Genomic DNA, 14947 nt, shown 5'->3' on the forward strand with positions numbered 1-14947 from the left:
CTGACTGTTACACTAACAAATGAGTTGCCATTCGGGGGAACGCTTGAGAATAAACCACAGGTCTCTTCATCTACTGCTGTTCTCTGCTGCAGCGGGGTTGCAACATTAAGGGTGGGGGGGGATATATTTGGGAGAACTGCCTCTGCTGCAGTATCTACAGCGCTCGTGGTGAGCCGTGCAGCTTTTGAAATGCTAATCATCTGAGGAAGCCAGTTTGTTTACTCTAATGCTTAAGAATGCCACCCTCCGGAGAGAGCGCTCCTCATGTCCGGGGTGTTTACCGAGGTGTTTGATGGGGAGAATGCATACGTTTGGAAGAAAATGGTAATATTTTCCTTTTGGTACACCCAACATATGATTATAGAAGGGCCAAAATGTGTTGCCTGTGCACCACTCTGCCCTCTGAGATCAGTGGGGGACTGTCAAAGCTGAGAGGGAAACACAGCCGCTGTCTCTCTCTGTGGCGTTTTCGCTGTTATTCTACTTTTGATGACATATTCCTTTGCTTGTCTTCGCAGCGGCAGCCTGGAGAATAATGAGGGTGTGTGCTGCATTAACTTATGTAATGGCGAGCGTGAGTGGGGGGTGGGTTGGTGGAAGGGGGGCACTGAAGGCGGGGGGGAGAGAAGAGAAGAGTGATGAGCTCATGCTGCTGCACTGCAGCTCCTCTACACACACTCTGCACCTTTGTGATCTTTAAGCCGCGAGCACATGCACAGATGCCTGTATGCAGTGTCAGTTTTATGATTGATCCACGTAGACACGCGTGCACGTGCTGCAGACTGAAACAGAAGAGCTCATTATTGTGGAATCACAATGAAGTGCTCTGCTGCAGAATCGGGAGGCTGGCATGCGTCGTCTTCAGATCGTAATCGCTGATCTCGCTCGGCGCTTTTCTGTGAATGAGAATATGGATTGTGTGCAGTCATTTACCTGCACCGCTGCAGCTACAGCTGTGAACAAGCTGGGCCTCCATGACTGCTGCTAATCCACAGACTTTTCTGTTTTTTCTGTGACAAAGCAGACCCTCATTATCCAGAGCGTGTTGTGATTCATGTCAGAAATGAGCGAGGTGGGGTAGGGTCTGGGGACGGCGGGGGAGTATTGGGGGGGGGTTGTTAATGGCACAACAGCACATCTACTCTATAAAACAGAGTGGTCCCTTTGGGGGCTTTTAGCTCTGTCTCGGCCTGCGATGAATTTGCTAATAAATGGATAAAATACTGCTCAGGGCAGGAGACGAAACATTAGAGCATCATTGTCCAAGATTTTTCAATGCTAATATGATAAGTGCATGAATCATTTCCAGCACAGGAAGTACATCATCTGTGGCTTTATTATTTAAGACTTTTTAAAAGCTGATTTTCATTTTTTTTCTCATATACTAATATTTGATCATGGGCTGATTTTTTTTTTTTTGCATGCGTCGCCTGGGCTCACGTCTGATTAAAGTAGCACGCGTCCCTGCATGAGAGTGAAATAAGCATGCTGTCAGGGAGGCTGGGACTGTAGCTGGTAAACAGACATTAAAGTTAAGTGTGTTTCCTGCTTGGACTAATCGCTCGGAGCCTCGTGTAAATGCCGGTCTGTGCTTTTTGCATGTGCACAGACAGTGACATCTAGTAATGCTACGGACAGTCCTTTTTTTTTTTTTTTTAAATAAAAAAATTCTGTCAGCCTTAGCCGTTGCCTTGACAACTGGCCTCAGAGATCTGTGCACGTGCATGCAATTTTGACAAATCCTGATTTCAATCTATGAGGCTCCGTGTCCACGGAGACACATCTAATGCATCGCTCAGGTTCTCATAGTCACATGACAACTTTGTATTTTGCCCTGTGACATCATTCACCAAGGCTCATTCGTTCCAGTCTGTATTGATTTTTTTTTTTTTTTTTTTTGCATTTAATCTGACACATGACAGTAAATCAGGGGTGCACAGGAGCTGAATTATTCAGAATCATCAGTGCCACCATTATCATACTGTTCATAACTTACTGTTGGGTGTCAGGAGACGGCTCCTTTTTCATAAAAAAAAACAAGGGGCTAGTCAAGGCTGGAATTGAAGCATCATTTCTGACAAATAAATCTGAGGGATGGAGCCTGTCTCCCCGCGCAGACCAGAACATGTCCGCCTGCAGCTTTAAATGAGCTCCCTCGGGAACTACGGGCTAAACTTCCTCTCCCTCACTCTATGTAGGGCTGGCTCTCGCTTCTGTCTCCATGCACATTTTCTCCCCCTTTTTTTTTTCTCTTAAAACAGTTACACTCCCACCGCTGCTCTACTTTTATGTCAAACTTGTTTCCTTTCTTCCCTCTCTTGATGAAGACGAGTAGGAGTCTTTTGATCATATATCCCTAAACCTTACATCAGCCTCTGTGCACAGTTGGCTGTACGCTGGCTCCATCTGTTGGTCGAGACAGTCCAGGACAGAGACCGGCCTCCAGGTCTGAGAAAAACCTCCTGTGACCACTTGATATCGGACTTATGTTAATCTCCCTCTGACTCGGTGGACGGCTGGACTGCATTTTTCATGAAGAAACCAGACAAAGTTGTCCGTCAGATTCCAATTGATCCGGACATTCTGCTGCGGGGGAAGTCAAGGGCAGAGAGCTAAGTAATTAAACAATGGGAGATATTTTAAGGCAAATAAATGAGCGGCGCTTAATTCGACTCCGAGCCGTCGGTGAGCAGAGAGAAGACAAATTGAGGCAGATGGGGGCTCTTGCCTTGTCTGGAGTCCCGCAGAGGCTGCTGCAGCCTTGGAGCCTGTTTCTCTGGCTGTTTTCCCAGATAGACGCTTCAGAGATTTACTGCCAAGGTTTACTTAACAGTTCTGATATAATAATGATTTGACCGGGCAGCGAAAGTATGAAGAGTAATTTTTCAGTAGACTCGCATATCTGTGATTTCTGGCATGAATTATTCTTGCAGACTACATAAAAGTATTTTATAGAGAGAGGCTGTCACGACACCAGGATTTTAAACTGTGCTGGTACGGAATGAATCAGTCAACACAAAGCAACACAAGTATCGACACTTTTGACAATCTTTAAGGGGTAATATGCAGTTTTTGGAGAAGAAATTTCAATTCAGAATCTTAATATTTACAATATTAATGAGGTAATAATACGAACACGGAAATGTGTCTTTTTTATATAACTGAATAAACAAACTGTTCTCAGAGGTTACACAGTTCTCAGAACAGTGTTAGAAGCTACAGAAGGTGGGAGGGTCCGTCACATATAAACAAAGTAAAACAGTATGAATGTGTGTTGTCCTTTAAAGTGAAACTCTCGCCAAAATGCAACCTAGGCTTTGTTTGTGAATGTATATGAGTCAAACCTTCAGGTAAAAGCATAATTACGACGAAAGAGGCATTTTTAAAACACAAAGAAGACTCGACACAACATGAAACTTTGCTCGTAGTATCACCAGCGTCTCTACACATGAACACGAGCACTGAGAACATTGTTTGTGTACACAGTTTGCTAAAGAGAAGGTTTTTGAACATTACATGTGACATTACATCACATTTGCAGCAGCCTCTCAGGCGTGCCGCCGTCATGGCAGACAAAAAGTGTCGAGCTTCGACTCATATTCAATCGCAAATAAAGCCTAGGTTGCTTTTTGGTGAGAGTTTCACTTTAAGGCATGAAAAAAAAATCAGTCAGTGAAAATCTTTTCTCTTCTGATTGAAATGTCTTCCCTAAAACTGCATATTGCACCTTTTAACATCAAGTGAAAAGGGATCTTATCCGAACTCTAACCTTTATCTTTGACTGTAAATGCGTATTATTTTCCCAATTCCTCTTCAAACACCAAGGGTTTGCTAGATGACCTGTTATCTAACTCCATTTCAGATGGTGCCCGGGCTGTCTGAGGATGTGTTCTGGTTGAGAGCTCAGATTTCCCCTTCGGCACCACCATGTGTCCTGGAGAGGGAGGTGGGAGAGGAGGGGGGAAAAAAAAAACAACAATCGGTGACCTTGCAGAGCTGCAACAGACAGACTCTGCACATGTCCCCGCTGAACCACAGACATCAACACGGCAGCTGAATAAATGACCACGGAGAGAGAGAGAGAGGGAGAGAGGGGTGTAGAGGCACGTCAGGAGAGGAGAGGGGAGGGCGACAATGAGAGGACAGCTGATGGTGGAACGATAGACTAATGGAAGAAGGAGAGAGATTCAAAGAAAGAGTGGGACACAGCTGAGCGAGGGCTGATAAGCGAGGCAGGGGGGAGGGCGCTCCATGTGAGGAGAGAGCCTCCTCTTTTCATTGACGTTTTTGGGTGGAATGTGCTGATTAGTGGAGAGTAAATCAGTCATATGGAAGTTCCCAGTCTCTCCGCTCGCTGGCGTTCCAGTAGCCACAGTCGCCTTACGTTTCTGTAAAAAAAAAAAAAAAAAAAGGCAATTTATCATCAAAACCCCGGATCCTGTTTCATACTGTAGAGGGCCGACTCGGGAGACAGATGTGTGGAGGTAGGTGGGCTCCGGTCTGAAGGAGTGTGTGCGTGATGTCTCTCGCTGGGAAGCTCAGGTTCTTATAGGAAGACGGCAGCTGTAGACGTTGTCAGACGCTGCAGGTGTGAGGTGGCACAGGAAATTAATTACCAGCAGTTTATGTCGTTAATCAAGCAAAACTGCCAATCATCCTCCGTCTTCAGCGTCTTGATTATGAGGATTTTCTACTTTTCTCTGTTCCCTCTGTTTATACCTGTGTGTTTTTAAAGACAGCTGGTGGGATTTAACAAGCAGGTAATCTTGACATTTTCACTATTTTCTGACATATTACGGACTCGGGCTGCACAATATAATTTCTTTCAGCATCAACATTGCATGAATAATTGTCACGGCGCAGGATGCGCAAATGTCAAGTGTGGCAAATTAACTCAGACACAAGTTTCTTATTTTCCAAGGCTTATCCACAAGAAAACGTTTGTCAAATGTAACATAATTCAGTCCAATTTGTTCTGTGATACATGGGTGTTTTTTTGTTACTTGTGGATGACATGCAGGCTCTTCTTGCACAGCGAGCCACGATAATCATTGATCAATTTCACCAAACAAACCAGGGCCTGTTTTGGTTGCTTTATATATATAAAAAAAGAAAGAATTGCACTCCCCTACATTGTAGCATGATTGATTCTTCCCAGATGAATCTATTTAAGTTATCTGGAGAAATTTCAATTCCAATAAAGACTTTACAATTGCTCAGTTAATCGGAAAAATGATCAAATGATTAGTTTCATTCCTGCACGGGAGATGAATGCAACGAAAGGATCATAAACATGTGAGCGGTGTTTGTGTGAAAAGTGTGTAACATAGAGCTGTTGTGCACCGGGGGAGCCGCCGCCGCTCTGTAGTCTGATGTCACACACACACGCTGATGCACGGTGGAGGGAGGGAGGGAGGGAGGGAGGGAGGGAGGGAGAGTTCTGTTCATTCGTTTCTCTCACTGAAACTCTTCATCAACATGCATTGTCTTTTTGGCCCTTAAGCCATCAGCTTCTCTCTGATTTACGTGCCTCAAGCCAACCAACCCCCCAACCCCACTTCTCATCCTGACATCTCCCTGACTCACGTCACATTCCTGCCGATTGTCCCGCTCATGTCAAGCATCCTGTTGACATCTTTTCAGTGAGACCTATAGCAGGACCTCTCGACGATCCCCCAATTGTCCGCGACGAGCTCGTGTGTGCGCAGTCCGCTCGGAACCTGCTCTCATTAGACCTGCTGACAGGACGGATGGCTTGGCGCGGACATCATTAAAGCCTATTAGATGCACAGAGCGTGAGACAGCTTCTCCCTCATCAATCACGCTGTACATGAGGATGGTCGGTGAGAATGCTGAAAACACAGAGCTGCCTTGTGCGTCACGTGCAACCTCGACCCTTCCTCCCTGTCCTCCCCTCAGTCCATTTCTGTCATCCCCCATCCCCTCCTCCTCTGCCCTCTGTTTACACTCCATCAAGTCACATGTGTTGTTACTGTGTCGTCCCGGTGCAGGACGTTGCTCGGCTACACTTTGTGGCACGGCGAATGCAAGACTGAACTCCCCTCTGGGATCGTTAAGGCACAGGGCAGCAACCATGAATCTCAATTGCCTTTTTATTACACAGGATTCCTTGGTGTTTCATCATTAAATGCAAAGCAATCGCAAAAACGGTGAACTGGCTTTTTCCGCCGCTCATCATTCTGTCCTGTTGAAATAAGGCCTCAAAGCTGCTTAAATGCGACACTGAAGAGCGAGCATCTCCCGGAAAGCATCCCAACCTCGTGCCGAACAGATGTTGTGGCTTGAACAGAAGGACCAGCTGACAGTAAAGTGGACCTCTCGCGCTCACACTGGTCCTCCTGCGAGGCTCAATGAGGTGATGACGGCAGAGTTCTTAGTGCGCAGTTCCAAAAAACACGAACTGATTATAAAAGGGAAAGTATCGCATCCTGTTATCGCTGCTGACTCATGGTGTCCCTCCCTCAGCAAACCGTCCCTCCCAGCTGTCGCTGCAAAATCTTTGTAGTGTGCTGCGCAATCTACTGGTTAAAGGTTTAAGTGAGGCAATCGACCTTATTTACACAGTGGACTTGTTGAACAGCCGGGATGGGAAATTACTGGAAGGCTGATGTTGTCGAACTGAACTGTGTTCCTTCTGTCTTGCAAACAGTAACAGGATCTGCTTTTGCAGGGAGGTTTTTGAGGTCGTTAACTTGTAGTTAGATTGGGCTGGTTGCTCCAGCTGGATGTTAAAAAAGTTGGGTGGGTGCCAGCTAACCTTTCAAGCCCCAAGCCAGTTTTCTAGGGTCAGGTGTTAGGGTTAGGGTGATTCACGAAGTTTGATGTTTAGTAGTTTATTTGAGTAGTGTTTGGGCTGTGTTTGGGTCATGTAAACATGTTTTTTTACACATTGTAGCCCAGCTTTTGCTGTTTAATTTGATATAAAATATGACTATATTCTTTCATAATTGATGGGGTAGTGGCTCTGTGGTTGTTCTGCATGTCTTATGGGTTAGGGTTAGGGTTAAAAACCCCAAGGTCCCCCAATTGATTGGCCCCAACCAGAGCTCTATCAATACTGGATTAGTGTTGCCCTCATAACCACTTTCTTTTGCATTTTGTCCTGTGGAAAGCAAAGTGTTCATATTTTGGAAAACATATATGGCAATACAAGCACTACAACAATATTGAGATCTAGGCTCAACTGCGTCCAGCGTAGACAATCTGCAGGCGCACTGACACATCCTAACACAGCGATAGCCCCTGCCAATCATCTTACTGTGGTTAAAATCATACTTTAATGGCCCGAACCAGAGATTAAACACGAACGCTGAGCTGAGGAAGCAACAACATTAGGGGGTCGGTGTTCAAATAAGTAAAGACAGACAGGAGAGACTCAGACCTGTTCAAAAATCTCCAAAACTCCATTTAGCGATTCAATAGTATATTATCTAGATGAACAAATTGGTGATCAGTCATTCAGTCATTGTTTTTTGGGCCATATCCTGCAGCCCAAGTCACTAAATAGCTTTAGATTCTGTAAACAACAAAGTCATAGTTGACTGAGAGCGGCTGGGTTTCTGTGTTAACAATGGAGCTAATGAAAATGTGAAAGGGGTTGCTCCAAGAGATGAACCCACACATAATTATCTCACAGATAATTATCTCCCGAATGCAGTCCCTCTCAGCTTTTCATCCTCTCTCGGCTCATGCTTTTATGGCTTTTACCGTCTTATTTCACTCTCGCCGCTCTCATCAGCACCGTTTCCAGCTGCGACAGGCAGCTCTTTTCAATGAAAATCACCAAAAACCTCCCCTAGCACCAAACGGCAGGCAAACAACCTGTGTGTGAATGTTGGACTTACATTGATCTGATGGTCAGAAATATGACTCCAAATTAATTAAATGCTGCTCTTACTAGCTAGATGTCCATATCAATTCTGCCCCCAAGTCCCCAAAAACTTCACTTTACTTCACTTCACGCACTTCACGCAGGTTTGATAACTGAGAACTAAACTCTAAAAGACATGTCAGATATATTACATGTTGTATTCAGCTGAATAAGTACCTGAATGTCTCATGAACTACCTCTTTGTTGATTTAAAAACAGTGAGGTGAGATTCAATAGATCTTCATTAGACTCTGATCTCAACCAAGTTTGGAGATTGTCCTCACAGGGAACTGGATCGACAGTATGAAAAACAGCCAAATCAAATTATTATTAAATGCACCTGTATGGGTGCATATAGGCCCCCCTGATGTAAACCCAACACTGAAGATGTGGGAACGTCCACCGCTCATAATCTGAGGTGGACCAGAGGTAAAACAATGCAGACAAAAAGAAAATCCTTTTCCCACAAAAATCCAAGACCAAGTGCACTCCCAGAATGCAAACTGTAACCGTACTGTAGCAGCGACTTCAGGGAAATCAACTCCACCAACAGAGGCAAACATTCTCACATGGCCCGTGTTGATTTTTGCGTCAGTCGGAGATTACAGTGTGGGCGTGAGAATCGCTCTCCGCTGATACAGCCTCCTGCTTCTGACGGGCACCTGAGGCTGCGAGGAAGTTCAGTTGATTACGATGACAGAATTAGGCCTCAACCTCCAAACAGACAAATTAAAACACGTCGGTCTCCCGGCTGCTGCGCCCGCCAGGAGTTTGTCGGATCACAGAAAGTGGGAGGCAGAGAAACATCCTCTCTCGCCGCTGATCTTTCCACATCCTTGTCCGAGCCTGTTCATTCTGGAAGCGCGTCTCATGGAAAAACCAAGGATTAGTCATGCTTTGGAGAAAAAGCATTTCACCCTTTTAATCACCCGTTGTTGAAGCTGATGTATCCTTACATGATTACAAACATGATGAGAGGGAAACTGCACGGAGGACTAGTTTGTTACACTGTGGGCTTATAGAGCCACCACGGGGGTCTCTAATAAGTAATTGAGTGTCAGCAGATCGATGAGTCCTGCGGCCTTCGGAGACCTGCGCTGTGCTATTAGGCAATAAAACAGTAGGTTTTATGGAGCGTACATCAAACCCTCCAAGGATACCGCCGAGGTTGCAGACAAATGTACCCCATCTCTGAAATCCATTCCCCTGTAATGACAAGAATTCGTCTTTTTTTTTTTCCCTTTATGATTCTGAGACTCCTCTAATCTGCGCCGGTGTGTTGCGAGCTATGTGTTAATGTTGATGTACGATACGGCCAGCCAGCTCTCTCCTCTCTAGCTCGCCCCTGCAGGACTGTCGTCGTTATTGACTTCCAATGCGAGCTAGAAAGCGTCCAATACGCTTCCGTTGGGTGCGAATTAAATGGGAAAGCCAAACGACGTTAGCTGCTGTCAGGTAGTTTGTCATAGAGACGGTGAATTAATCCGCGTGCCTCTCCGCAGCCTCCCTCTCGTTAATGCCTTGGCAGTGTCTCAAGTGGAGGTCATGGGAGGCATTGAGAGAAATGAAACAATAAACACGCCGCTGTGCAACGCCTCCTGAAGGGGCTGTTATCAGGAATTTGAGTCTGCTTGTTATTCTCAGAACGTCTCCGTCGATCTGTAAAGCCAGGAATCATGTCCTGTCTGAATAGGGGAAGGGGGGGGAGGGGGGAGAATATGTTGAAATGTAAGATCTGCTGACTTGCGCCCGGCAGGTCTTCTGGAAATGTGGTGTGAATGGAACTTGCACACTCAGGATATCTCGTTCCACTGGAATATGTCAACATAAATCCGCCCCTCAGCACAAAAGGCTTCCTCGGCTTCCTCTCACATTCCCCGAGCAAAAAAGGAGCGTGGATTGAGGATGGCTCCTTTATCTCACTGCTTTTGTTCTGTGATTGATTGCTTCCCGGTTGTCTGTGTTACTTTGCAAAACATGAAGAATTGACCAGTTAGTACCTTTTTTTTTTTTCTTCTTCTTCTTTTTGTTTGGGATCTTTTTCGACCCTCCCGGTACCTCGACGTGCACGTCTGGCGGAGACATAAGCGAGAGAGAGAATCATCAATTATTTCTGTTTTAATTCGGCTCCTATTGTTTGGGTGTTTTCAGCTATGGGTTTCGATTAATATTTAAGTACACCTGATTAAGTTTTCATTGCGGCTGGGTGGAGTTCTTATCACCTGTAAGCTGATCCTTTGTTCAGTCTGTTGATGACCTGGACGGGAGTGGAGGCTGTTTTATGCTCGGATGTGCAGAGTTGTTGTTGGTTGTTTTTTGGGTGAGGGAACATCAGGGTTTCTTTTTGACAAATGGGATCCTGACACAGCATTTTCACTCTTACTGGCTTACATAATTCGTCAAACCTCCCGCTATGAGGGGCCAAAGGTTCATGAAAAAAGTTTTGACATGATGATGATGAAGTGGAATCCGTTTAGATTTCCCTGTCAGTGCTGTAAAGTATGGAACACTACATGAGGTTAGATTCAACTTTATTGTCATTGCACAGAAGAACTGAGACATAGAAATGTAGTTTAGCATCCAGCAAGATATGCTACTTCAGGATAGTGCACATATGTATAGAGATGTATAATAATAACCGCAGAGGTGGCAACTGTACACACACTCAAGTAGAAGTTCTCATTCACCTCCTTTCTCAAGTAAAAGTAAGGAAGTACAGGCTCTGAAATGAACTTGGAGAATAAAAGTAAAACGTTACCCTCATTTTTGTTTCTTCTATTTCCCAAGGGCATTTCTACCAGTCATCTCTGTGCAAAGTTCACCGAACCTCACGTCATATTAATATAATTCAAAGGTTGATAAAATTAAAGGTGGAATCGGTTGGATGTGTCTGAGCTGTTCTTAAAAGCACCAGAAAAGATAGACGATTGTTGAGTCTCATTGCCAGGACGTCAAATACTGACATCTCAGAAATAATCGACAAATCCCCTCAAATGCATTAACACAAAAGTAATGAGCCTGTTTCAAACAATGTAAGTAGAAGAAAAGCACAGATATTTGTGACTGATAGTCAGGTGTGTAATGAATACACTACGATACGCTGCATACACTGTGTGTGCAGCAGTTACAAGTTGGATATGGATGCCCTCTAGAGCAGATCTATACTGTATGGACAGTGGTATAAATATTAATACGCTATAGGGCAGCCATATACAGTATGAGAGCATAAATAGTGCAGGTGAGTGTACGGGCAGGGCCTGCCTCGGTATTTTTGCTTCCTGTGATGTCATTTCTCTGTGTATCTTCAAATGCTCCAAATGATCCATTTGAATATGTAAAACAACAACTAAAGAAAGTATATATAAGTAATAAGTTGTCATGCATTTTTCAGGAAATACAAAACATCATCAAATTTGACTTATAACAATATTTTCTTTAAAAAAAAAAACAATAATTTCTGAACCCTTCTTACTGTATTTGGTTTCATTTTTATCAGCAAAGGTTTTTTCATTGAAATGCTTCACATCTCTGAAAATCTGTTAGATTTGAGCTGTGTCGTAAAGACTTAAACGTGCTGCTTTACTCCTCTGGCGTCACCTCACGTTCACCGTCACCACGTTCTGTCAGGACATGTAAGGTGACGTAACAGCGTCAGTAGCGAAAGACAGAGCCTTTAACTCTGTGCCTCAGAAAGAAGGACCGCCCTTGTAAAACAATGACCTCCTGCGGCCGGTTCAGGGCCACCCGCTGAGGGTCGGTTTTCACGGGGTTAACCCATGTAGTCTGATATGTGTGCTATGTTTAAGTTGATTAAATGTCTCGGTTCGCGGCAGAACTGAGCTCCAAAACGAGGTGTCTCTTTACAGCAGGAGGGGGGGGGGGCTCCACCGCTGAACATCTGTATTAGAATACATGATGTGAATATTTCATCTTCGGGGCGACTTAACAGTATTTGCGCAGCAGATCATGATACTCATTAGCTGCCTTCACTAACCCACATCTGTATTCGGTCTTCTTGTTTCTGGGGGGAAATTTGCTCCTGAAATAACATTTATTCTTCCTGAATTATTCTGTCACTGTCAGCCTAATGAGGGGCCATTAAAATGAAATACGTTTTGTACGTTTACTTCCATGTGGAGCGGAATCTGAAAGGAAAACTCATGAAGCCTGTGTGAGTCTCCAGGAGAAGAAAAAAAAAACCCCACCGAGTCCACAAGAGTCTGACATATTGACACATCTCACGGCTGAAGGGTGGCCCCCCGTTGTTCGGAGACTGTGTTTTCCCTAATCAAAGACTGGAAGAAGGCGTGATGGAGCAGACAGGAGAAAAGGCTGCCTTTATACGCGAGTGCCAACACAAACAACGGCCTGTGCCAGCGTAGTCGGCGGAGCCGGGAGGCGCTCCTCGGGGCTCAATAGCCGCAGTGTTCCTGCCGTGGGCCCTCGGGTGCCACAGAGGCACGGTCGGCTTTGCCAGGGGAAGGGTGGCAGAGCGGAGCAGCGGGTAACTGGAGTCCTGGCCGGACTGAAAGAAAAGCAAAGCGAGGCGAACTCTGTTAAAGTGATTTAGACAGCTGTGTGTGGAGAGAGGTGAGTAGCGCTGGAATGTAACCGCGGCGGAGTTGTAGGAATGTGGTGGTTTTTGATGCGCGTTTCCTCCCTTTGTATCTGCTTCTCTGTTTCTCCTCACCGTGTGTGTCGGCGTGTCATGTGGCGGGGAGAGTTGACGCTGATCACTAATTTAAGAGCAACCGTCGGTTCGAATCCTCCCTCGCGTCTGTTTGTCTACAAGGAAAGACGTATTTATACCACAATCAGCTCGCCAGCACCATAACACCACTGCGCGCTCGGCTGCTAATGAAATCTCGTGAGTGATTTGAATGATTGAGCAGCGCAGCGTGTTTGAGATCATCGGCTGTTTTATCTGATCACTGGTGCAGGCGGCAGAGAATGGCGTCTGATTGAAACAGCAATTATTATCATTGGGAGGCTTCCAGTCAATTTACTCCAGTTCAGTGGTGTCGTTTAGCGCACGGCTTCAGATTGATTGCGTTGCGTGTAACACACACGCACACACACACAGATAATTATGGGAACATGTCTGCTTTATATCAAGGGATAGATACTTTTTTTTTTAATATTCTCCAAGATCACGCTGATGGATGGCTCCTGGAAATCACTTCTGCAATCAGGACAGCGGAGAGACCCGATTTTTAAAGTGTTTGGCTGATGTTGAGACCAAACGAGAGACTGTTCGGTGATTGATTGGCCCCCATGGTGCTATTAGGCAGGGAGGCAGATGCTTTATGGAGGCCGCGGGGCTTTAAAATGTTAGAGGACTGAGACATCTGAATGTTTTGTAGCACCTTTAAATTACTAAGTCATTAAAAAAAATAGGTAACTGTATGATATTTGCATTAACAGGAAATCTGTTGAATAAAAGATCCACGGTAAACATCGGGTCTTTACTGTAGAAAACTGGTGTTTGACAGACTGATGATCATCTTCTTCCCACAGCACATGAACCACAGGACCTTCTCTGCCAGACTTGAGACAGGTGGGAGTCTGCCACTGCCTTTAAATAGATTATTGCTCCTCATTCCCCCCCCACCCCACATGTCCCCCTCAACCAGAAAAATCTGGTCTTTTTACATCCCGATGCCTCTGAATAACCCAGGCAGCCATCCTTCCAATTTGCAACCATGACAAACATGTCTGACCTCAGTTGTCCTGAATGACATCACTGCCACATGCCTTCCACCCCCCACCCCCCTGGCCCTGTGTAGATCTTCAGTGGAGGTGGTAGTATTGCTTCTAACCAGTGGGGGGCACTGCCACTCTGAGAGCCCACTGTGGAGTAAGTCTCTGCATGTCGGGGGCCTCTGTCTTGGCCTGTTTTGTTGGTCTGCCTGGTGCCACGCTCCCGTGTCCACCCTGACCGCCGCATGTATTTATATCAGCATGTGTCTCACATTCAAAGTCAGTCCTGCTCTGAGCGCTAACCACCGGAGACACCAGTCTTAAGTTTTGCACCGCTCTTCCAATTTCACAGTGTCATTGACAAACGCCACAAAGGACCCGATAATAAGATGTGATAATGTATAATAAGGGCATTCGGTGCGTCCTCTAGCGCTAATGTTGTAGTCCTCCTCTTGTTCTCTCGCTGCATTGTTCGCCTTCGCCTCGCAGTGTGTTTACCAGAGTGTGTCACCTCACATGGGTCTATTTTTAGCAGGGGAGAATTGTGCTGTAGTGTATTCAGTGCTGGAGGAGGGGCCTCGGCGAGGCGCTTCAGAGAATTATGGCATCTGGTAATGGAGTGAACCGAAAGGAAAATATCATAAATGGACAGAGAGGGGCCCACTCAACAATATGTGACCTCTGCTGTATCTGCCCTTTTCTAGAGAGCGCAATAGCATGTGCATGCAATCAGCAGACTGCACTGCAATTCGGCTCCATGCGATGGCTCCATGAAATATATATATATATATATATATATATATATATATATATATATATATATATATATATATATATATATATATATATATATATATATATATATATATATATATATACATATATATATATATATATATATATATATATATATATATATATATATATATATATATATATATATATATATATATATATATATATATATATATATAATCTCTACAGAGCTGCATGTACACAGAAAAAGGGAGTGCATAAACATGCGGTTGAGCTGTAAAGTAAAGGTTTGTTCGGTTTCCATCGTAAGGGTGTCATTTCGCTCCTGCATTTTCTCTGCCCACTCGCTTTTTCGAGGATGGCAGACAAGTGCCCAGGACAAGCTCACCAGATGCCCGCATTCATATTTTAGGGCAATTTCGACTCTCCACCCCACCTGACTGGCATATGTCTTTGGAATGTGAGAGGAAACCAGAGAAGGCCTACACAAACACCGAGAGAACGAGGAACAGCTCCACCCAGAAAAGACCAAAGGAGCGAACCTGGATCCCTCCTGCCGCCTGAAGGCTTCCCAGCGGACACTTTAGTACCAGCTGATGG

At 45.0% G+C, this 14947-nt stretch overlaps 1 protein-coding gene and 1 long non-coding RNA gene across 8 annotated transcripts in view; one reads left to right on the forward strand and one right to left on the reverse strand.

Annotated features, from left to right (window-relative positions):
- LOC119022641 (IQ motif and SEC7 domain-containing protein 1-like) overlaps positions 1-14947 on the forward strand; it is a 101104-nt gene that overhangs the window by 59643 nt on the left and 26514 nt on the right. The window contains exon 1 of one of the 7 annotated variants that reach the window (XM_037103752.1): positions 4340-4484. The exons of the other annotated variants lie outside the window; for them this stretch is intronic. The gene's annotated coding sequence lies outside the window, so the exon portion shown is untranslated. Of the gene's footprint in view, positions 1-4339; positions 4485-14947 lie in introns of those variants that run through there. 7 annotated transcript variants of the gene reach the window in all.
- Positions 11789-13180, reverse strand: LOC119022642. Its single transcript, XR_005076027.1, has 2 exons — positions 12582-13180; positions 11789-12416 (listed from the first exon to the last, which is right to left on the reverse strand). It is a non-coding gene; the product is annotated as an uncharacterized LOC119022642 (long non-coding RNA).

Source organism: Acanthopagrus latus, chromosome 7, assembly GCF_904848185.1.
Source record: "Acanthopagrus latus isolate v.2019 chromosome 7, fAcaLat1.1, whole genome shotgun sequence".
Lineage (NCBI taxonomy): Eukaryota > Metazoa > Chordata > Actinopteri > Spariformes > Sparidae > Acanthopagrus > Acanthopagrus latus.